Source organism: Peromyscus maniculatus, chromosome 7, assembly GCF_049852395.1.
Source record: "Peromyscus maniculatus bairdii isolate BWxNUB_F1_BW_parent chromosome 7, HU_Pman_BW_mat_3.1, whole genome shotgun sequence".
Taxonomy (NCBI): Eukaryota; Metazoa; Chordata; class Mammalia; order Rodentia; family Cricetidae; genus Peromyscus; species Peromyscus maniculatus.
This window is the reverse complement of record NC_134858.1, coordinates 78,499,176-78,524,662: the sequence shown is the minus strand read 5'-3', so window position 1 is coordinate 78,524,662 and position 25,487 is coordinate 78,499,176. Positions and strand designations below refer to the sequence as shown.

General features: G+C 42.0%; 1 long non-coding RNA gene across 1 annotated transcript; it reads left to right on the top strand.

The window, feature by feature from the left end:
* Positions 1–2,482: 2,482 nt before the first annotated feature.
* Positions 2,483–22,039, top strand: LOC143274142 (uncharacterized). Its single transcript, XR_013052572.1, has 3 exons — positions 2,483–2,698; positions 19,756–19,883; positions 20,456–22,039. It is a non-coding gene; the product is annotated as an uncharacterized LOC143274142 (long non-coding RNA).
* Positions 22,040–25,487: the final 3,448 nt, after the last annotated feature.

Below are 25,487 nucleotides of genomic sequence, written 5' to 3'. Positions count from 1 at the left end.
CATCAGGAAGACACGACTTTCATAAGGTCAGGTAGGGGAGAAAAGGGAGGAAATTCTATTTGTGGATAACATATGAAAACTCGTTAATAATTTCTTAGAAGGGTTCAGCAGCGCGGCAGAAGTGTGGTAGAAACGGGTAGCTTAAGAAATCCTGTGCGGTGCTGTCCTGTGTTACTGTCTTCTTTCAGATGGGGAAAACAGCTCCTTGAAGGTTTCATACAATTACCTTTTCATTCTTCTCCTTGGAGACTGGATTCACAAAAGCTGGCTTTTCCAATTGTGTGTTTTATCTGAGAACATTTTAGCAGCTCGGTCATTGCCATGGATTTAAAAAAACAAAAACCTAGACTTAAAATGGTTTAAGATACGGTTTATATATTTACAGATGCATGAATTCTTGGTGCTTCAAACTTGGAAGGGTGCTTAGACATGTCGAGCAAGTGTTCCATTCTACAAATGAAAAAAAAATGATGACTGAGTTGCCCGTAGTATAATGCCAGCCATTCTAGAACCAAGATTCTGAGCTACCCATCTCCCACCCTGATTGACAGATGGCAGTATTGCTCATTGCCTACCTTAGAAATTCCCAAGTCTAATTTTTAAGAAGACAATTTCCTTGGTGCATTTGTACTGTGTTTGAGTGAGGGTTTCAATCTCCTTCAGATTTTTCTTCAAAATTAGTAACAGGTACCATGCTTCAGGTCCCTGAACATATGCTAATGTTTTTGAAATAATACTTTCCTGATGGTTGCTACTATAAAACATCTCTATCTATAGCATGATAGGAAATAGTTTTATAATTGTATTATGTATAAATTGTACAGAAGAGTGGATTTTACCACAGCATTTTCATATATGCCTGTTCACCTCCATGATAGGAAGTGTTTTGGAGACTCTGTGGTGATACTTGGATTGGAAGGACAGAAACTCTGGAATGCTGGGTAATGTGTATAATTCTATTTTGAAGAGGAATGAGTTCAGCTGGTGAGAAATGAAACTTCATGGCCACGAAGTTTGTCACCAGGTGAAAGCGTCAGTTTTGCATGATTATGGTCTGCTCTCTTGCTCATGCCTATGCCAGGGAAGCTCCGGCAATACAAAACATTCTCACCTTATTAAAGCCCGTGTGTTGACAGGCTGTGGCCAGCCCTGCTGCTGCACGGCTTTGCTATCTGTACATGCAGCCCCACAGACGAGAACCCCAGCTGTCTCTCGCTGTGGAGCGCATGCCACAGTTCGCAAAAGGTTTGTCATTTATGTGGATTTCGAGAAGACTTCAGTTGGTGCCTTTGAATGTGATACCAGTTGATATAAAATCCTGTAGGAAAGGAGCTTTGCTGAATTACCTAAAATTAAAATGTGCCTTAAATTAGATGGCTACATTACAAACTTACACGTAAATTTTTATTAAATATGCTTTCTCTCTTTAGCCAACATTTTATGATAAGAAGGCCTATTTATGAGTCAGTTTAGTTTGATAAATGTCAGATAACACTCGTTATCAAGGAGGCAAGAACTCAAAATACAACCAACAATAAGACTTTTTTGAGGAAAGTGCATATTTAATAATACTTTTTAATTTGAGGATATAATGAAGATACAATTTTTATGGAAAGCTTATAGGCTTTTCTCACATAGCACTGGCTTTACTAGTTTTTGTTGATTTCTCCAAAGATAGCTGTGATACATGGTATTTCAAGGTCACTACTTGTACACAGGGGAAGTGGACTAGCTGTGACTTTAGGCAGGTCCATTTACAAACACATCCGTCATGGACAGTCGCCAGTGTTAGGATGTGAGGGCAGCGAGCCGCAAAGAAGACTTAGCTTTTCAGTCAGACACATTCTGTGATCGTTCCTATCGATCCCAAGTGTGGCTATACAGCATTTAAAATATATATTTAAGTTAATTTATACTTTTAAAATATTCAAATATAACATAAATATTTAAAACTCCAGGGGTCAAGGTCACAGTGTTTGATACTCTCCATCAAGGGTGAAAAGCCTTAATACTGAGATAAACTGCTTTCTCTTCATGCCACATGTAGTTTACATATGTACAGTAATCATTGCCACTATCTCTAAAGTTGTTTTAGAATACTACATTTCATACAGAGGATGTGTCCTGTGACTTAGGTAATCTTCTGGTGAGCACTGCTGTGCCTGCCTCTGTTCCTGCTTTTGCCATTTTCTCCCTTAATGCAGAGCTTGAAGGAGAATGGCTATCTTTAAACTCTGAAAGTGGTGTTGAAGCCTATTTAAAAGTACAGAGTTCACTTTTTTGTCATAAAGGTTTTTATATCAAATTTTACAGAGCAATAAAATATTTGTGGACAGGATTTTGAGTAAGGAGAAAACTAGCTAGCTGCAGTTTTAAACCTGTGAATGCTGACTTTCTTCATGAAAGCAATACATTTAGATGTCAAGTCAGCTTGGAATAAGGCGGAGGAAGGGAAGGAGGGATGTGGACGGGAGGCGGGAGGGGCAGGTATGAAGGAGCATGTGCGAAGTTAACTGACCTTTCCCACATAGGAAGTAGTTTCCACAGCAAGCTGTGCCCTTGCCTACCTTCTGCTTTTATTTCAGATGTTCCGTGTGTACCCCATCATTTAAATTCCATGCAAGCTGTGAACTGTGTATCGATCTTCTCACTTATTTGCTTTAGCATCTCCACGAGGCTCCATGAATCATTCATCCAGGTGAGTCAATAAATATTTATTAGATGCTTTCTGCGTATCAGGTGCCGTTGTTGGGATAGAGTTTTAAAAATGGGTTTCTGACATACGGTTGTTTCACACCTACTAGTGAGGCCCGGTGATGACGATAATAACTCACATTTTACCAAGTGTTTCCTGTAAGTCAGACTTTGAGCAAAGCCCTCTGAAGAGCAGGCTGAGGCTGAGAGAAGACAGTGATTTACTGCCTTACGTCTAGGTTAGTAAAAGTCAGGTGTGGGATTTAAACCGCAGGGTTTTTGGGAGGTGGAGGGGAGGAAGGCTAGTGAGGGTGTCTGTCTCTAGGACGCATGCTCAAAGCTTGAGCTTTTGGACAGCATAATATGAACAATTTTGCTATAGAGTGGGAGATAAGAAACTGGAGGCTCACACCGTGGCATGAGTTTCGAGTAGAGAGAAACTTGTCTGGCTGGGAGAATCTGGAAAGGGTTTTGGGCAAGTTATCTTTTAAGGTTATTTTGAAGAAGAGGAACCTCAGGTGATGGGTGGGAGAAAGACTCACCACAGGGAACAGCATCAGCAAAGAGAATGAGCAGCGATCATCCTGTGGGAGGGGACAGCTGAGGCTTGCAAAGTGTCAGTGCATGGACATCACAAGTGGATCTGAACTGTTAAGCATGGATGCTTGATGGATGACTGAAACATACCATGTCTCATTTAGTTGATGTTTAACTTGTTTTAAAAAGCCGTATTGCAATCAATGACACCTGAAGTACCAGGCCAGTGGTAAAAGTACCATTGACTGCTGTCTTTAGGAACCGTGGTGTTTTATGTTGAGAGAAATGGAGATCTTGGCCACTGTCTGAAAGGCTAGGCACTTGGAAGGGATAACAAAAGACGTCTGAAGACTTCTCTCAGCATTAATAAGTGCGTACATGTGTGACCTGTAAATCCTTAAGAAAATTCCCAATTTCCACCCCCCCCAAAAGGATGAGCTACAATAAAGAATAGCTGCTGTTGGTGATTAATTGGCTGGATCATTGGTACGATCCCAAGAGTCTGTTAGAACATAAACATTGAACTAGCTGCTAGACGAGCATCTTCTAGGCCAAGATGACTGCATGGAGTTTATCAGTTTGGGTGACAGCTCCCCATCATGGGCGTATTGACTGAGATTGGATGGCAACAGCTCACAAGAGAGTGTCATCTCATGACAGGGTGACTTTGACACCAGTAAAGCTTAGACTGCCTTGTCTAAACACTCATCTAGTCTTACGGGACTCCCAAGTCTCCAGAGGAGGTGGGAGAGGGCTGACATCTTACAACAATTTCCCATCTAGCAAACGACAGCAGATCGGACAAGTCACTTCTTCCTATAGGTCATGGCATTTCCATGATGACAAGGAGCTCTCCATAATTGCTGAGTCTGAAGAGTGTTGTTCCATGGTCCACAAACCCAAGAGGAAAACTGGGTACAAAGGATCCTAAGCTGGGCCAGAGCAGGACTTTTAACTCCAGAATGGCTCAGCAAGCAGTTGATGTTTCAATACTTGTGTAGCACGGGCCAGAGGAGGAACCCAGCAGGCAGTTTGGGGCTACCGGAAGGGGAGGTTGCTGAGGTTTCTGCCGTGAAGGACCTTGGAGAGGGACATTAAAGGGAAGGCTGGATATGGTGCAGTTTAGACACAGTGCTTTTTGTTTGGGAGGGTCCTCTTTAATGGGTGAGGTTTCCAAGGAACAAAGTAAATGAGCTTAAGTACAACAAGTTAATATTATGTGGACCTCTGAATTAAAAGATGTTGGACTTACTTGGGTGTCACGGGTGCTGTGAGATAAATCGCTGTTTTGCAGTAGCACAAGGGAGTATGCAGCAGTTTAACTGCAAACGTAATTGCCAGAGGTTTAATTGAGGTATAGGCCTCAGGCTGTGTGTGTGTGTGTGTGTGTGTGTGTGTGTGTGTGTGTGTGTGTGACAGAGAGACAGAGAGACAGAGAGACAGACAGAGACTCCACTGCTATTTTGTGAACCTGGGTATGTCAAATGAATCTTGAAAGGTGAAGCTGTCGTCAGTGTGGTATACCTAGCTATTTAAATAATCACTGGGTCTGAGAGTCTTCACTGAGGGTCCTCTGTTAGATGCTATTCATTTCTGTCAGGTCTCACCACTGGCCAAATTGGGGGATTAAAGGCAAAATAGTAGAAATTATTGCTCCTATAGTTTAAATGAAAGCTTTAAGTTTCTATAGTTTTTGTCTTTATACTGGAATGTGCCACCTGTGGGGTAAGGTCTATGAGGTCTCACTTTTTTTTCTTGCTAATTTTAAGTGCCAAGCCTGCTGGGTCACCCTTGCCTGTTATGGGAGATTGTATGTCAGTAAGGCACTATGACCACTGAAAACGTAGTTAAGGCCGTAGTTCTGGTATTAAGGTGTGGCATGCTTATGACTAGCATGGCCAGTGAGCAGGCCAAGAGGAAGAGAAGAGAGACTCCAGAGGACCAGCAGTCATCAAATAGAGGGTATTGACCACCACTTCCCCCACCTCCATTTCTTGAGTGTCCATTTTCACATTTAACATTGGTTTGGATTTTAAAATTGATCACACACACACACACACACACACACACACACACACACACACACACCAAGAAGATCTGAAGTGAGCAGGGAAGACATTCATACTGGTCTAGACCAGCTTAAGCAAGGGAGGAAAGTGGGTCTGGTTTTGATTGTGGTTATGTGTTTTGACCAAATGAGAGTTCCCAGGTCTGTATGGCTTGAATCTCCACCCCCCCAGACATTCCTTCCATACCAAGAGAGCAATAGTCAGTTAATTTGTATTGGTTTTCCCAGATACTAGAGGGGTGAGAAGTAGGGAACAGGGGCTTAAAACATCAGAGGGTAGACATTAAAAAAAAAAAAAAATGGACTCAGATTCTAATACCCATTGTTGTAGGAAGAGTTGAGACACTGGCAACACCACAGAGGTGTCCGTCTTAAATTGGCTCTACATTCCACACTGGATATGGATGCATGCAGCTTTCTGTTGCATACGTAACCTTATATTATTCACGTAACTGACTAAAAGTAGTAAGTCATTGTATCTTCTTAATGGGAAAATAGAGACCATTTCATGCGTGGAAAAACTGGGGCACCATGGAAGGTAAATAGCCTGCCCAAATTCACATAGCTGGATAAATGGTACAGCTACAACTTGAGACTGAAATTCAAGTTCCTTTCCAGTAGGTGTTCTTAGCCACTGTGCTGTACCATCGTTCTGGCCTGTACCACTGTAACAACTGAGTGCTCTGTAAGTGAGGAGAGAGAAACGAAATCGCAGATTCCTCCCCAGCAATAGCAGCAGAGGGCATTTGGAGAACCAGATAACTGGTCATTTATTTTCCATTTTGAGTCTTTGTTTTTAAAATTTATAAGTATATTTGTTTATTTGTGTATGTATGTGTGTACACGTGTGCCATGGTACACAGGTAGAGGTCAGAGGACCACGTGCAGGATTCTGTTTTCTCCTTCAGCCGTGTGCATGTCAGGCTTTTGAAGTCAGCTCACCAGGCCTGATGGCAAGCACCATTTCCCATCCAGCTGGCTCCTTTTTTTAATGTTAAATCATAATGTACAGAAATCACTATATTTTGATGTTTTTGAAAGATTTATTTTGGTGAGAGAGAGAGAGAGAGAGAGAGAGAGAGAGAGAGAGAGAGAGAGAGAGAGAGAGAGAGAATAGGTGCAATCAGAGACCAGAAGGTGTATCCCTGGAGCTGGAGTTATAGGCGGTTGTGAGCTGACTTACGTGGATGCTGAGAATTGAACTCAGATCCTCTGGAAAAGCAACAAGACCTCTTAACCTTTGAGCTATCTCTTCAGCCTTGATTTTTTTCTTTGTTTGTTTGTTCAATACAGAGGAACAGTGACAATATTATATGGCCCTGAATAGGATATTGCATGTTGAAAAGAGGACTGTAGTCTACCATTTATGGAGTGGAGAGATGGCTCACTTTGTAAAAATCCTTGTGTAAGCATGAGGACTTGGGACCAAATCCCAGCACTTACATAAGAAGTAATCCTAGCACTGGGGATGTGGGATTAGGCACACATATATGCACATGTAGACACTTGAACAGCTTCATACAACACACACACACACACACACACACACACACACACACAATCATTTAGAAATCTAACATGGAAAATAAAAACGTCTGTGATTGCTAAGAAGTACTTCCTGTGAGAGAGCGACAGAGCTGTTTGACCACAGGGATCTAGGCTGGTGCAGATTTCCTTTATGAACCTGAATGGTCAGTTTTTGCTGTGGCTGTGAGTTGCATCCTCTGGAGAATGGTTGGTGTAAGAGTGTAAGAGCAATGTAGGTAATTACAGCAGACATTCCTAGGCTTCTCCTGGGTGCTTGGCCTTCATGATCAGCTGTGAGTCACATCTTCCATGGGAGGCATGGGGTTGCAGGCCTTCCAAGTTCAATAAGCTTTGTCATGTCTTTAGCATCTTTCACTGGGCAGATGCCTCTGAGCGAAGTGGGAGCATGCTCCCTGCCCCTTTGCCAGCTCTGCCAGAGCAGTTACCCTGCATCCTACCAAATCCTAGGACTCACATAAATTTTCCCCAGTGTGGAATGAAATCAGGAGAGTCTTCAGATAACCTGCCTCTCCAAGTACAAACTGTCTTATTTACTACTTTAACTGGGATCGTTGGCCCTATCAGCAAATACCTACCTGCTCCAACGGAAGAAAAAGGTCTTTGATTGACCCGACCTTTAGAATAAAATACAAAATGCTTTTCCCATTCAGTTGGCTTTTGGTCTAAACTGATTGGGTTGCTTTGCTTGTGTGGGTTGCTGTAGTGTCAGTCTGAGGAACGTTGGTAAAAATGCAGCAGTACAAGTGGAATGAACAACTATTGAGTCAGCTGCCTCTTGGTTGGAGATAAGTTGCTTAGACTTTGGGGAAAACTGACTCAATTCTATGACTAGGTGGTAGGAAAAAATAGCATTTAACTAAACACAGTCTACCAGGATGGTGTTTAGGGTATCTGACAAGTTCTTTGTTTTGCTGGAGAAACTCGATATGTAGCTAGCATGTTGCCACCAGAGCCAGCAGAGCTGGTACTTTACCAGGCAGAACTGCATTTGGCCAGTCTTTGGAGTGGGGCTGAGTTCCAAGCTGTGCCTTAGTTGACTCAAGAGTGTTATTAGTACCCATGTTTTTGGGAGACCCTGATAGTACCATAAGTTCAGGGAGCAGGATGCTTCTATTGATTGGTTCAGAGAGTGACAGAAATCCTAGGTTGGAGGCCAGTTAATTAATCTCTTGTAAAGAGAGAAGATTTGAAGTTTGGAGGCAGGACAGCAACTTTGCACCAACTTTTCCCAGGCACTGAGGCTGTCTCTACCTGATTGAGTCTCTGTGTCTCATTGGCAGCTAGATGCTTTTGACCTAAACTGACTTTAGGAATCATTCCAGAAAGTGCCCTTGGAAAACCTGCCTCTTTCTCCAGTAATGTCTTTGATGAGGTGAGTCCAGACTGTCCTTGAACTCCTCCTGATGATTCTTTTTCCTCAGCCTCCCAAGAACCTATGGACTGTGTATTAATAGCCAGTGTGTATAAGATATAAACTTACTTTGGAGCAAGGCATCTTTTTCTTCCACATAGAAAATGAACCATCTAACTGTTATCCAAATTATTGATGTTTCCAGTTCAGGAAACATTTATTCAAGACTTTCCAAGGGTCAGTGAACAAGCTGGGGCATAGGAAGAGTAAAAGATGAAGGAGAGAGAAAGGGAATATTTCCATAGAGGAAATTAGGAAAACACGAACCTGTAGTAGGAAGCGGGAGCTATAGCTGGGATAGAAAAGGCACCCAGCACTGTATAAACTCAAGGGAGAGGTTGCTTTACCTGGGTGAATCAGAGATGTGGATTCAGTCATTAGATTTGAGCATCTTGGACTGAAGTACTAAAAGCAGCTGCTGGTTGCCTTCAGAACAGTCACACCACCCTACCCCAAGCCTCTTTCTGGCTAATACAGAAGCTAGCTAGCTATCTTGAAGGCCAGAAATCCTGAATGCTTATATTTTATGTCTTCTCTGAAACTAGAGATGGATGTGGGTCATTCCTTCCAATTGGCGGTTTAGCAGGGATCTACCAATGGCATGCTGGGTAAGATTTCTTTCCCCTATAGAAAAGGTATGTGAGAGATACCCGTGTCCCTTTCATTTTGGGTGTAGATTTGTCAGGATGTGTCATTAGTGCAGCAGCATCTGTTTTGTGACTGCAAATGAACCGAACCTGAAAACTGTGGCCCATATGATGAAGATAGCAAACCGGAAAGACGAAAGCATGTAGTTCCATCCATCCCAGAACATCTTGTCAAGTAATGTAATAAATGTTTTTCTCAGAGCATACTGTTACAGAAGGCTGTCAGCTCTCCAACTTACTGCCATCCTGGTTTAATTTATATTGCAGTGATAAATACTCTGGCAAAAAGGAACATAGGGAGGAAAGGTTCTAATTCCAAGTGAAAGTCTATTATTTCAGGGAAGTCAAGGCAGGAAGTTAAGCAGCTGGTCAAATGACATCCACGACAAGAACAAACAGAGAATATAAGTGTCCTTAGCTCATCACTTGGTGGCTTTCTCTTGTCTTTTAATGTTCAGGAACTGGGAGCCTAGGGATTGATGCCTCCCACAATGGACCGGTTCCTCTAACATCAGTTAACCATCAAGATAATCTTCCACAAACATGCCCACAGGCAACTTGATCTAGTGAACTAATCTCTCTTTCCTGGAGGTGCTGGCTTGTGTCAAGTTGATAGTTAAAACTGACGAGCATACTTGCAAGAGTAGGATTTCCTCCCCTTTTCTGGGCAGTTGGAAGTGATGTGGGGAGCGAGGCAGTGCCGAGCAGTGCTGAGGAAAGGGAAGCACTGTGGACAGCGGGCAGCACCGTGTGGAATGGTGTTGCGTGGTGCACCGCTTCATTGGCTTGGGTCCCAGAAAGGGTCGATGGCAAGCGGAGCCTGTAAGAGAGAAGAGCATGGGAGGCTTTCAGCCGTGTTTTAGGGTTTAGAATTTATTCACTAGGAAAATAGCAGTTTATTCAGTGGGAAGCAATAAGCTGAAGGCGTCTTCAGTAGAGAAAAGTATAATCAAAACTGTATTTTCTTTTTGGAATAGTGGGGATTGAACTTAGGGTCTTTCTTGTGCTAGGTAAATTCTCTACCAGTAAGCCAATTTTCTTTTTCTTTTCCTTGTGGTGTGTGTGTGTGGAGGTGTGGGGGGGGTGGTTTGTGTGGGTGTGTACATGAGTGCAGGTGCCCTCTGATTCCAGAAGAGGGCATCAGGTCTCCTGAAACTAGAGTTACAGGCAGTCGTGAACCAACCAGTGTGGGTGCTGGGACCTGGACCCCAGTCCTCTGCAAGAACAGCAAGTGTCCTTTTTTGAAGAGCACTTCACTTTTCTTTTCATGGATATACTTAGCTCCTTTGAATTTTCTCCACTCAGTCAACAAGAACATGTAATTGGCAGTCATAAAGAAGGACGGAATATTCTGTTTTAACCACCACTAGTTAAGCATTAGGTAGCTGCAGAATAGTTTTGATTGCTTGAGGTGGTTTTCCTCTGATTAACCCTCGTCCCCAGTTGAGCATCTCTAGAATCAAATGATTTAATTGTATGGCAGTATGTAGACAAAAAAAAAAAAAAAAAACAAAACAAAACAAAAAAAAACAAACATCAGAGCTCCTGCTGCTTTAATATGCAGTTGTTTTGTGTTTTGACCAACAGTGATAAAATTATTTTGTTCTTAAAAAGGTTTTACTGCAAGGTAATAAATTGTGAAACATTTGGGAAATTCAACACCTTAAGAAAAAGAATTAAATCAACTAAGTTCCCTCACTCTCAGACCACTATTGCCCCGAAGTTCTCCACCCCCACCCCACCCCCCCTCGCCTGAAACTAATTAGCAGTAAAGAATTGCTTAAGTGTGTGAGTTTCAGTAGAGACTGTCATTAGCACATGGAACTCAGCTGTCAGGATGAAGCAGGAAGCCATGCCATCGCGGATCTGCTCACCGCTTGGGCTGTATGCTCTACAGGATTCAGGCATGTGCTCCCTTAGGTGTTCTCGTTTGTTTCCCACAGTGAAGGCAGAGGTGTCTGGAGTGTCCTGGCTGCCCTTCCTCTGTAACAACAGAGGGAACTTGGGCTTCGGATTTTCAGAAAGACAATCACAATCGAGCAGAGTTTATTCTTGTTCTGAACACAGCATTTAAAAATCGTTTTTCAGAGGACTCACAGCATAATCCTCTTATTGAAAATTCTAGAAAATACTGCACTTGACTTACTAACAGTTTGAGGAAAGAGGGTGCAACAATTGCCCTGATCCATTAAAAAAACAAACAAAACAAAACAAAACAAAAACAAAAACAACAACAACCAAAAAAAAAAAAAAAACTCATTGGCAAGACCAGGGCCTGCTCTTCTATTTGTCATCAAGAATTCTTTCCCTTCCAACTTGTGATTTGTCTATTGCTCATTAGTGGAGGCTTTTATAATGAACTTCCAGCTGTGTACTGGGATTTCTAAAAAATATTTAATTCTAGCCATGTTGAAAATTTGTTACATTTAATATAGTGATTGAACCATGAAAAAGATCCTAGACATTTCCTGTGACTTCATATAAATGTTCGTGTGTGTGTGTGTGTGTGTGTGTGTGTGTGTGTGTGTACCTGTGGATGTCCAAAGTTGATGCTGGATTTCTTCCTCCATGACTGTCTACTTTATTTGTTGAACCTGGAGCTTGCTGAGTCCACTGAGTCTAACTAATTAGTTTTTCCGGCCGATCACCAGTCTCTGGTTCCCTAGTAAAGAGATTTTGGATGACTGCCATGCCTGCCTGACTTTTACACCTTTTACAACTTAGGTTACCTGGATTCTGAACATCAGAGCTCTGGTATCTCTCCAGTTCTCCACTTTAGTTTTTTGAGACAGGGTCTCTCCCTGCATCTGGAGCTCACTGTCTGCTAGTCTGCCTGGCCAGTAAGTGCCAGGGATCCTCCTATCTCTAACTCCTCACACGAGTTATTACAGGTTCAGACCACCATGTTGCCTGGCTGTGTGTGTGTGTGTGTGTGTGTGTGTGTGTGTGTGTGTGTGTGTGTACGCACTAGGGCTTGAATTTAGGTCCCCATGCTTGAACATGGCAAGCAATTGTCAACCAAGATGTCTTTCCAGCTGCAAGTTTTAGACTTTAAATTTTTTTGGCTTATCTTTAATAATTGCCCTTTCCTTATAAGCAGTGTGCACAGCCATGTTTAAGAGTGGTGTTCCCAAGGGAGTAGTTTGCCCATGAAGTCCCCAGAGTCCTTGTTAAAAATGGAATTTCTGATTGAAAAAGTCTGGGCTGGATCCTGAGATTCTGCAGGTTTCTAATAAGTCAGTGCCAAAGCCTTGGCCCAGGGAGGGACTATGCTTTCAGTGACACAATTTTAGAGGGAAGAAGAAGGAAAAACAAAAACAAGATGAATTGCTGTCAACAAGCAAACAGGAAGGTACAGCACTTGCCAGGTGAATGTGAGGACTGGAATTCAGATCCCCAGAATTCATGTAGATAACCATGATGGATGTGGCCTGTCTGTAATCCAAGCACTGAAGAGGCAGAGACCTTGGATCCCTGAAGCCAGCTAGCTAGCTCCAAGTCAGCAGGCTAGAGGTTCAGTGAGAGACCCTGCTTCAGTATATAAGGTGGAGAGTGAGCAAGGAAGACACCAGTGTCCACTTCAGGCATCCACATGCAGGTGAACATACATGTGCACGTGCACCTGCACATGAGTGTACACCCATACCCACTCACCCACAAACACACACATATGTTTTTAAAAATTGTCCTGCAGATGTCAGATATATCAATTTAAACCATATGTGAATTGGTGGGGAAATACTTGACTGTTTGCAACTGCCAACGTATATGAAGCATTCACTCACATTTTCCAAAGCACTTTTTCTCTGGGTACTTAATTCCCTAGCACTTGTCTTTTCTGACACAAGTTCAAACTGGCGTCTGGACTTCAGACATCAGGTAGAAAACACAAGCTCATATTTGTGTTTGGAAGGGATCTCGAGTGGATCGTTTCCAAGTCTTTGAAGATATTTAATGTAGTCATTTTCGTTAATTGCTCTTAACAAGTAATTAATACTGCTTCAGGGTTTCTCAGGAACTCCCGTCTCTCAGATGCTGGGCTTGGGCTATAGACCATTGTACAGCTTCCAGACTCCTTGATTGCTGCCTTTCACAGAAGTCTTGAAGTAAGAGCAGGGGAGATTTCGAGAAGGGACCCATTGCTTAGAGCACAGGAGAGGAGGGGATGGGGACTTGTTGTTGCTCCACTTTCCTTGGCTTTCCTTTGGAAAGTGTTGAACTTTGGGCCTGCTCACAGAAAACTTCACCATAGTTCTGCCAAGTGGAATTCTCCTCCCCCTCCCCCCCTTGAGTAAAATTATCTAACACAAGTAAAGGTTAAGGGAAGTAAATATTTATCTCAGTGGCTACAAACAGTGCATTTTAACAAGTTAGCAGCAGACTCCACCGCTCATTGTGTGGCTCCAGCTAGATGCCTGACCCTGTCTGCAGGCATGCGTGCAGGCATGCGTGCAGGCCTGGCCACAGGCCTCACCCCACAGTACGCACACAGCCCCTTCACCCACAGGAGGTGAGGCCTCCTTGCTCCTGCCGTCCTTGACCCCACGGGAGGATGCTCCCCATAGGCCTCAAGGTATCAGCAAGAACCCACTCCAACAGGCAGTTCCAGAGAGGAGAGACAGGCTCACAGTCGTCTTCTTGAGAACTGTCCCCTTCTCTCCACTCTGAGGACGCTGGTAAACCAGCCACGACAGGTGCTTCTGTCAATTTCCCTTTGTCTAAATTCTTCAGAGACCAGGAGGGAGGTGATGAGTTAGAACTGGCAAAGATTTCTTTATTGTAACCTACAAAGATGAGATGCCAAGTCCTTGCTGCTCAACTACTGAGCTGAAAAGATTTATGTTTTGACCCAGACCCTCAGTTTCTATGCTAGGAAAAAGAAATCCCTAACTATAAAGCAAAGGCAATTAAAGGATAATCTTTGAAAACAGAATGAAGTACACTCACACAGTGTGCTACAGTCCTTCTACCCAGAGGCTGCATTTCAGTTACGAATCAGATTCGCAGCTGACTGTTCATTCTGTAATCACTAAGCAGCATGGATGACGGAGTACTCAGCAACCCTTTTTCATCTCTCTCTTCTGCCGTTCCTCAGGCCTTCCCCCAATCTTTTGTTCCAGCCTGTTTTAGCAGAGCTCCCGTCGCTGTCCTCTGCCTTCTCTATGCCGTGGCTTTATGCCATGGGAAGTCTAAAGCTTTCAGTGACTGCACTTCCTGGGTATGAAGGGATGCTCCCCAACCAGAGGACTTCAGTCATCTTCATCTTTTAAGATGTTTGTCCTGACTCTGCTTCATAATAAATATCCTCAGAATGCCCAGGGCCAGTGGACCCGTGCCAAGTACCCAATGACGCCTGTGCAGCCAGCGAAGCTCAAGAGGCAACTGCTACAGTAACATTTTTCATTTGTTATAAACTGTTTATGAAATTGCCTCCAGATAAAAGGACAGAACTTGAAGCATAATTAGCAACTGGGAAGACAGCTCAGGGGGTAAGAACACTTGCTGTGAAAGCTTGAGGACCTGAGTTCAATGCCCAGTACTTCTGTAAAAAGCCGGGCATGGCTGCGTGTGCCTGAACCCTGCACCAGGAAGTGAGAAGATATTCTGGAAGCTTGCTCAGCCAGCCTGGCAGAAACAATGTTTCTGGTTCAGTGTGAGCCCCTGTCTTAAATGAGTAAGGAAGAGAGCAGTAGAGAAAGGCAGTTGATATCCTCCTCCGGCTTCCCCAGTATGCACACTCATGTACATGCATGACGCATGTACACACACACACACACACACACACACACACACACACACACGAGCACACATGACTCCTCATTAATTATGAGCCTTATTTTGAGAAGGAGGAAGTAAATCATAGATTCCAAAAGTTTAGGAACATTGTGAGGTGGTAGGACTAGGCAACAGAGCCTCCATTTAGCCAGCCATGGATCACACCACAGGGCGGCAGCTGCCTTCAAACCTACACTTGAGGTCTGCACAGTCAGACCAGGATCTAACACCAGGAACATGGACTTCATCATGAATTCTGAGCATGTGTGCTCATGTGTGAAAGTGTATCCTTGCACATGAATGTGTGTGTGTGTGTGTATGTGTGTGTGTGTGTGTGTGTGTGTGTGTGTGTGTGTGTGTGAGCTTGGTTCTGCCTGTTCTCTCCTCTAAATCTCCTTTTCCTAAGCTGCAAGCAGCCCTGAAATGGTGAGAAATCTGGGCTCGCCCTCTCCTGCCACCCACCTCCGATGCAGCAGGCTATCAGTATTGCTCTGGATCTTGATAAATTCTTTCAGGCATTACTTAGAAAGAACTGGTAGATCACAGGATAACTTTAAGATTAACAGGGTCACTTAAGTGATTTTTTTTTTAAATTTTCTTTTTCTGGCTATCAGTTACAGAAAAGAATAACAAAGGAATAAGAGAAATTAGATTATTAGAGAAACAATTTCTGCACCACTTAAAGGGTCTTTTTAGTTAGAAAAATGCCAAGAGCAAATGTCAACATATTAATTTTTGTGAAGGGAGAGCATTCATATAAATAAGGCAAGAAGACTTGGTTAATCTGACTTACTCAACAACCTTGATGCATCATGACTGCCCACTTAAAATTAAGGAGGAATGCATTGGCAGGCTGAGAAGTAGTTCTTTCTGAAGCCTAGTTTACAGAACCAGCTTGGTACGGAGCCTTTTTTTTTAATGTATCAAGGTTTTTGTAAAATGATAGAACAAATGAAAATGAAACACAGCATTTTTTTCTCTCCCCCTAGAAAGAATAGTTGTGCTTTTCAGTGTTTCTGCATGGTGCTGTGGAAGTTGCGCCCTCCTGGGGAGACAGCACTCACAACAGCGATAAGTGCTTTTCAGTAAAAGTTCATTTACATTAAGTAAAAAAAAAAATCCTTTTAGACAACTCACAGAACCTGGCTGCCTCTGATTAATTTGGTGCCTACCCTCAGGTTTAAATCCCTCACTTCTTCACTTTGCACTCTTGTAACAGCTTCAAAAGTGAGTTGAGCCCACTTGGACATTTGCCGCTTACAATGTATGTCATTAAGAAAATATGCACATTTCAGAAAAGCAAACTATACTGTTTATTTTTGGGAAATAATTTTCTTTTCTAGCTGAAAATCATAGTAACTTATATTGTTACAGAACTTTAAAATTCTGATTTTTCTAAACATGTTGAATAACCACAGTATGCAGTCTTAAGAAATAAAATATTGGGACTGGAGATATGGCTCAGTGGTTACAAGCACTTTCTGCTCTTGCACAGGTACTTGGTTCCCAGCATTCACATGGTGGCTCAACCATCCCTAACTCCAGTTCCAGGGGACCCGACAGACACCCTCTTCTGACCTTCAAGAGCACCAGGCATGCGTGTGGTGCATACACACATATACATGCAGGCAAAACATTCATATACATAACATTTTTTAAAAAATCTATGAAAAAAATGTTTTAAAAAGTAGCAGGGAGACCAATGAACAGCTTCTTTGTGCTGCTTTCCCCACATAGATTATTTCTAATTTTTGTGCATCTAGTAGGTAATTTTCCTGGGCCATTATTTCCACCCAGAAAACAGGAATATGTCTACTGTAATTCTGTAGATGGAAAATACAAATATTCGCATAAACATATTTTGCACATTCGTTTGAAACACTTGCTCCTCTCCAAAGAAAATTCATTTTCTTATCACACTCACACAGTTCAAAAAGCAGGAAACATAGCTTTCTTATTTCCTATTAGCTCACATGAAAAGGATTCCCGTCCATTTATTTTCATTTGGTTGACAGAAAGGCATGCATTTCAGTAAGAACAAATAAATGGAATAGAAGCTTAGAAACTGGTGTTGGTTTTAACTGCCAGCCAGCCTGTTTATATCGTGAGGACATAGAACTTTATGTAGTGTTTCGAAGTCTTGCTTGTGTGGACCAGGATGCTGGGGTTTGGCAAGGGGCTTACAGAGTTGGTGTGACTATGGAATCAACTGTGCTGTGTAAGTGTCTTGGCCTCTCCCACTTCCCGTGTGCGTAGCTTTTATGAGTTGCAAATTTCCCATTTATAATATGCACCCCACAGTATTTACTACAAAGTGCATGCCAAGTCAGCAGCAAAAATATCCAATACATATATCTCTTGTTGTGTCTGATTCTTCCCCTGTCCATCTGATAAGCTTGCCTATTATTTAGGTTACATACTTATTTTTCATTTATTCATAAAATATGCTACTTTTCATTGTTATAACTAAACCTCTGCTTCAGGCAATGACTTTCACATCAGACAAAAAGGAGTTTACTTAGCCGCAGTTTAAGGCAACTGGACAGTGTCTGAGGACGAGGCCAAACTTCAGCAGGATTTTCACTTTTCAGCTGGGAAATCCAACCGAAGGAAATGTAATGGACTGGATGAACATTACACCATACATAACATCAGAGCAAATATCATCCCAGAAACAGAAGTTCCAAGGACTCATAATTTTTTCCTTTTAGCAGAAAAAAATAGTTATATCATGAAGCAACTGATGGGATTGATTTTATAAGATGATGTTTAAAACATCAACCAGGGGAGCTTAGCTTTCCTTCACAGTTGGTGTTTATTCCTGTAATAATAAAAACAAACAAACAAACAAACAAGTCCCTCAAAACAACAACAAACCCCCCTCAACTTTCTAATGCACTTTGACTGTCTTGCTTGTTCTGGACAGAAAAAAAAAGCTATTTTGAAGTGATAAAAACATTTTCAAAATATCATGCCAAAGGGAAGAAATAAAATATTTCCCTAGTACCCCATCCAATGCTTAGTTTCAGGTCTGTGCTTGGCATTTCATGAGAACTCTGGCACTGCACTGGTAGCCACGAGTTTCCTCTTGTGTACACACATCTTTATTTATTGTGGACAATCCTATTCACTGGCTGTATTTGTATTTCTACTTTGTGGTTTGTATCTCTACTATGATTTTTGTTATATACGACTGCTCACTTTTGTTTTCACCAAAATATGTTATTTACCTGCACCACAAAGTGTTCTCAGTGTTAATCTGTATCTGACAGATTAAAAAAAGTCAATATGATGACCTAATTCCCTGGTCCAGTTGAAAATCTTTCTACCTGATTAACCACCTGACAACTGCAGAATGAGAAAACTCCTCGAATTGTGTTCTGTGTTCACTTCAGATGGAGAGATGCCTGCTGCTCTTTTCAAATCATTCTTAAGAGTTCAGAAATCTTATCATGAGCCTATTATTAATCCACCCAACATGATTAATTAGTTCAGTTGGCCAGAGCCCTATATTACTCATACTGCTTCATGTCTGTTTAGATGTCCAAGACATATAGTCTCATGCAAGAAAAAAAAAGTTTACATTACTTAAATGGTGTTCTAGCCATGAAATAAACAATGTACTCTTCTCTTTCACCAACCAAGCACTTCTTTGCCCTCTCTGGGTCCCCAGTGAACTACAGCTTGTTAAATCTAGATACACCGGGACATCAGGCCCCCTCTGTAACAAGCAAAGGGGATGCACAAAACTGCCAGCCAGTTTGTCTCCCTGCTTTAATGAGTGTGTGCTCTTGCTTCCTGGGTCAACTCTTGCACCCTGGCTCTGCGCACAGCGGGAACACCTGGGATTCTGCAGCCTTGCTGCGTCTGGAGAACGGCACCAAAATAGGCCTGCTAAGATGTCCAGGATGGATTGCTAGATGTAGTGAGTCACCTCTGGAATCCAGAGCTCCATGCTTTGTGCTTTTCGTTTGTATCCTTGGGCATTTCAGCAAAGCAAATGACAATTACAAGTGAAAAACTTAGATATAAAAGCAAGGCTTTTCTCTTTCTAATAAATAGGAATATAAAGGGCAAATAATGCCTTGGCTTAGATAACCCTTTTCAACTACTCTTAAGAGTTGCATCAACAAAGGCTTTCTAGTAAATGCATGGTATTCTACTAATAATGCAAAATGTATTTCTCCACTCAGTACAGATTTCTGTATTTACTTTTCCACCTGTTTGAAATGAATAATTAGGTCTCCAGTGCTGTTCATGCAGATTTCATTTGGGTTTTCACACCAGAGCTATTGGTCAAGTTCTCCAAGGCCCCTTGGCTGAGCTGCCCATGCTCATGAGACGAAAGCATTAGACAGTGCAGCCTCGCAGAATACACAGGAGGAGGTCTGCCACACAGAAGACCTGTTTTATTCATGCCTCATGTTTAATGATCAAAGAGCTATGCCGTGCTGGTTGGTAGTATGCACCTACAGTAAGGCCAGAGGTAGAACTCGACAACAACAAAGGGGTGATGGAATATAGTAGACTGATAAATATGGATGCAAGGGTCAAAGAATGGAAGTTGCTTCCGATTTGAAGAAGAGCCACATGCATTTTAATGTAACTCCATGCCTCAAATCGATTCAAGGGCCACAGTGTGCTGTATTCAGTAAACATCTACTTTGGCAAGCCAGAGAGACATATTCGTGAGGAAAAGAGAATGGTAAACCTAGAGTAGAAAGGAAGGATCTAGAAAGGAAAACTCAGAAATGGCGGCACCGAGGCCAGACCTAAAGAAAAACAGGTCTGAGTAGATGTCTCTTCTGAGTTATTGAAAACATGGAGAGAAAGAGAGATCACGGCTAAGGGAAATGCAGGTAAAAACTCGCAAAGTTAACATCACTGGGCGGTTTGAATTTGCCTTAACAACCTCAGGGTGTTATGCAGAGCTTCAAGTGTTTTGTCGGGTTCACGGAATGGTAGTCTTTAATGCCTCATGTTCGAGTTCAGATGACAAATGATGATCTGCATTTGTAAAACCAGGTTAGTCAGAATTTTCAAGTAACCATGGTAATATCTATCTGCCTTCACAGGTATGGAGTGCTGCCCTGTCCCTGTTGCCGTTCGCTTACAGAGGGGAGAAAATTGAGACTTTAAACGAAAAAGTGAAATCAGTTGCACTGGTCCAAGTGAAAATGCAGCCCCCTCACTCTGCTCACAGGTACTGTCTTCGATGCATCATACCTTACCCAAGTTCTTGGGTCCCACGTTGGAAAATGTGGGATAATCTTAGAAACTTCTAAGGTGTACACAAATTCACTTAGGCTAGCTAAAGAGGACTCACTGTATGACCACATGAGTTTTAGCTTTTTTACTGAGTTCAGGAGCTGGCCCAACTGCCTTAGGGTCAGACTGCCCAAATGATACGGGTGGTGTTGCTTTTGTAGAAGTAAGTTGTAATGAAGTAAAAACAATTACCAAGAAACCAGGCTGGTTCGAAACTTGAAGTTCTATCATGGCCTTGTGAGTTCTCTGATTATAGACATGAGCCACCATGTACAGATGGAGAATATATTCTTTTAAAAAAATTTCAGTTATTAGTTATATACAATAATGGGTTTCGTTATGATATTTTCACATGTGTGCATAATCTGTTTTGCTCATATTTATATAAAAATCCATTATCCTCTCCTGTCCCTCTCCCAGTTGCATTAATCCTCTTTCTAACTTGTTCTCCAATTGTACCATATTTTTCTTTGATGACACAGTGAATTTCCTTTGGATTATTTACAGGAGTGTGGGCCCTTTAGCCATGGCAACACCATGGGAAGAAAATGCCTTTCCGTCACCCATCAGTCATTAACAGGCATATATTTTCATGAAGAGGGGGGACTCATGAGCCCCTTACCCCTCCATGACAGGTCCAACTTTGTGGAGAACTTATGCAGGAAATCATAACTCTGTACATTAAGAGTGGAATAGCACTGTTATGCCTGGAAGACAGCCTGCCACACCTCTGTCTCCTGCTACCCATTTCTTACATTCTTCCAAGCCTTCTTAAAAGTTGATAGGCTGCAAGAAGCAAGAATTTCACTGGACAGGACCAGATCTGGGGCCTGGAGATACTGGAGAGCTGGACCAACCCACACAGACTGTGAGAACCAATTTGTAAGTTCTCAGGAATACTGTGATCCATATTTTAACTCTAACCATTAATAAAAGTTGAATTATGTTAACTTAAAATACAAAAGTACTAAATACTAAGAATGTATCATATCCTGATTATTCATCTCCTTTTTGTTATTTGTATCATTGTGATTATGTCTACTTGAATCAATTGATATAAACATTGTAAGTAGCATGCTGCTATGCATTTCTTCCTAACTCCATGTTCAGTATGCCCTAGAACAGTGGTTAGAGAATTCACGCAAGAAAAAAATGGCAAGCAACAAGTCTTGAGTTCTCTAGGGCCCGCCATCTTTTATTATGAATTAAGTTTTATTGGCACACATCCATGACTATGCATTTATGCATTGTCTTGAGTAGCTTCATGGTACATTAGAAGAGCTAGATGATTATGACAAAGGCTTATAAGCCACAAAATCTAAAATATTTACTGTTTGATTCATTTATGCTCTTTATCTATACTTAAAAATATAAGGAGGAAAAGGATACAGAGTTTAAGTACACGTGGTATTAGTAGCTGCTACAGTGTGAATAGTGTGGAAGCCTGAGGGATTATTGGAATCTATCTGATTCAATAGCCACTCATATTGATTAATGAATGGTATTGTAACATTAAGTGTGCTGAGCCAAACAGGTTTCAGTTTAATGAACATAATTTTTATAAGGAAAAAATGGCTTAATACATACATGTCAGACTCCATGACAATTTCTTCGTTTTGATGAAGTATCAGTAGATAACTTTACTTCATTAGAAGGTTTATTATTAGAATGTGGAAAATCAGTGCTGTCGAAGATGTGAGAATGTGGAGAAATTGAATACCTGTGTATTATTGGTGGTCATACAAATGGTGCCCAAACTACGGAAAATAGCATTAAAAATAGAATAAAACTATTATTTTGGATTAAATTAACAAAACCATTATCATCTAACAGGGCCATTCCTTGGTGACTATTCAAGAGAATTGAAAGTCAAGTCTTGAGGTACTTGGAGAATTGTGTTCATAGTAGCTTTATTCACATAGCCAAGGGATAGACACAGCCTGTCTCTATCAATGTATGGATGGGTCCACATATCTGGTATATGTGCAATGGTTGTGGTATATATAAAAGAGTGTGGTATATATGCAATGGATGTGGTATATATGCAATGGATGTGGTATATATGCAATGGATGTGGTATATATACAATGGATGTGGTATGTACATGATAGATGTGGTATATATGCGATGGATGTGATATATATATATATATATATATATATATATATATATATATATATATATGTGTGTGTGTGTGTATGTGTGTGCAATGGATGTGGTATATATGCAATGGATATGGCATATATGCAATGGATGTGGTATATATGCAATGGATGTGGTATGTATGCCATGGTCCATGCATACAAAAGGTACAAAACCTTAAGGCATGCTACCACAGGAATGAGTCTTACGTATGTTACACAAAGTAAAATAAGCCAGCAACCAAAAGAAAAATACTTGTGATTTCACTCAGATGAGGTATCCAGAGGGATCAAACTCATAGAAATAGAACCAGAACAGTGGTTCCCAGGGGCTGAGATGGGGAGGAAATAAAGAATTATTGTTTCATGAGTAGACAGTTTTCATTTTATGAAATGAAAAACTTCTGGGCATTGGTTACATAACAGTGAGAATGCATTTACCCAACTAAATTAGATGCTTGAATTTATCAAGGTGCTGCTTACTATGTTGTATGTATTTTACTGCAATCAGAAACAGTCAGTGAATTGAGACCCAGATCTCATTTGTCACATTATAGCCGAATTGCAACCACGTGTTGGCTATGGCTGTACTCGTTAAAATCAACTTAAGTGTTCTGTGAGAATTAGTTGACCATCTGGATTCTAAAATAACAATCTTGAACATCTTCATCACCTATAAAATCTGTGCTATATATCCTTTATATCAGTAGAGAATAAACATACATACAAATAAGTATTCATACAAATCCCCATGTAGAGAGCAGCTGTCAAGACTCAGCTCTCTACGTGGAATCTACTTTAGGAAGAAGGACTGGCATGTGTGTAGGGTCTGTATTCTGTTTCTGACGCTTCTCTACTTACACACCTCTGGATAACCTGCTTAGATGTGCATGTCTTACTTTCCTCACATGTTAAGTGGGGGAATGGGCCAACCTAATAACCTATAAGTTTATTTTCTGCTACATACATTTACAACCACATCAGACTGAGGGGCCCATGAAAGTAAGGGCTGCTTTCCATCCCTGTGTTTTCAGAAACACTCAGAGTAGATCTTTCCGTGCTCTACCACGATAAATCGAATAATGTTTTTTCTCAAGATGGAGCTCCACAGAGGGGAGTGGCTAATATTTCTAGATTATTCTGCACAAGTTGCTGTGTCACATTTAATTCTTTTAAATTTATGCAGTAGGGATATCTCTTAACTCCTTATTACAAACAAATGAAATGAGGTCTTTGAGCTCTCATACCTGGCAAGTTGCACACAGATTAGAATTCAAGTTTGTTTCGTGTCACAGAAATCCTTTTAACCACTGTGTCACCCTGCTTCTTATCAAGAATGACAGTCTCAGGCTGGAGAGATTGTTTAGTTAGTAAGGTGATTGCTGTGCAAGCATGGGGATCCAGGTTTGGCTCTAAGAATCCACATAAAAACACTGGGCATGGTGGTGCGCGCCTGTAATTCCAGCGCAGGAGAGGTGGAGATGGGCTGGTGATCCGTAGCTAGACTATCCAAGTAGTGAGTTCAGGCCAAGTGAGAGGCTTTGTTCCAAAAGAAAACAAGATAAGGAAGTATGCCTGAGGAACAACACCCAAGGCTGAACTCTGGGCTCTGCACACATGTGCACACCCACCTACGCACACAGACACACAGACACACGCACGCACGCACGCACGCACGCACGAAGTCTTCCCTGCGATGCTGATTATGAGAAAGACCTCTGTCGTGCTAGAAAGGAAAACACCAGGCTGTCCTTTACACTTACTCAGCACCACACTGGACGTGGTAACATCTGTTACAGCCTTGGAGAGCCTTGTGTTGAGGCTTGTCACCGTGAAGCCACTGGTGGGAGAGGGGAGGTCTTTATGGGGTGGATCCTGGTGGGATCTTTGGACTAATGCTCTTGAAGGGAGTAATTACTGGGCCCCAGTCTCCTTCCTCTTGGCTTCTTGGTCATGGGTCAAGCAGTTTTGCTCTCATTTGAATTTCTGCCATGATGGACTGCTCTTGCCAAACTGAAAAGATGTGGGACCACTGGATCTCAAGACTAAAATTTCTCATATTGTGGGATAAAATGAAACATTTGATCTTTATTAATTGCCTCTGATACTTTACTATAACCCAAGGCCAAATAACAGCATATTAAGTTAATATATCTCAAGACTTCAGTGATAGATTCATTTGTGATTTATCTAAAAGGCTGATTTTGGTATGTGTGTGTGTGGGGGGGGTGATGTCTCATCTCGTACCTATTCAAAATCCCTGGTGATGGGGCCAGGAGGCCACTCTTATCTGAAGTGTGATGTTTGATGTCAGGAGCACTGTTAGAGAACAGCAGTGTAGATCAGGGTCGTTCAAACTTTGTTTTCAAGGCTTGTTTGTGAAGCTTTGTTATATATTCACATGAGCACTGGAATGCAGGTGCCTACAGAGCCTAGAATGGTGTCAGATCTCTTGGAGAGTTACAGGTGGTTGTGAGTCACCCAATGGTTGCTAGAAACTGAACTCCGGTCCTCTCCAAGAGCAGTACGTATTCAACCACTGATCCATCTCTAGCCCTGCATTCAGGCATTTTAAATTACAAACAAGAGCGAAGAAAACAGTATATTGTGACTCAACACTTACATACACAGATCCACAATCATGGGCATTCTGACAATTTTCTTTCTTCAAAATAATCCTCTGTTCTATCTTTTAAAGATACTGGTTAGGATCCTTGTATTGATTTTATGTCCCATCGACTGGTCACAACCTGCAGTGTATAAAATACTGATTTTAGAAGATTTATCCTTGTACCACCTATGTTTTGTCTCCCTGATTTAAAATTGTTCCTATCAGTGAGGAAAAAAAAAATTCACCTGTCATGCTTGCACACTTCACTTAACCCTTGGGCCAGTCTAGGCAAGAATGAACTTGCTCAAGGTCTCTCTTGTCCTAAAGTAAGGGGGTTGGGAGGTTGTTATTTGAAGTGTTAGCGAAGTGCACCGTGAGCCTTGAGTACACTAGGCTCTACCCCTGAGCTATACGCTTAGCCCACTTGTATTTTTGACAGCTCCATGTAAGTAGTAATGCCCGCTCATCTCACTACCCCATCGGACATGAGCCATGACAGGCGAGCATCATTGGGGTTAGTTTGCCCTTCCCTACCGCAGCTCTCAGGCAGACTGAAGGGCTCCGAGCCTCCCCACACCAGTCAGCACCACTGTGCTTGCTCTGTTCCCGGGCCAGACGTAGATGTGCAACTTCCTTTCTTCCCTGAGATTGTCCATCAAGGGGCGTTTGTGTGCGTGCGTGCGTGTGCGTGTGCGCCTGTGCGTGCCGGTGCGTGCCGGTGCGTGCCGGTGCGTGCCTGTGCATATGTGCGTGCCCGTGTTTAATTTGGTTGTGAGTTTTATTTCCC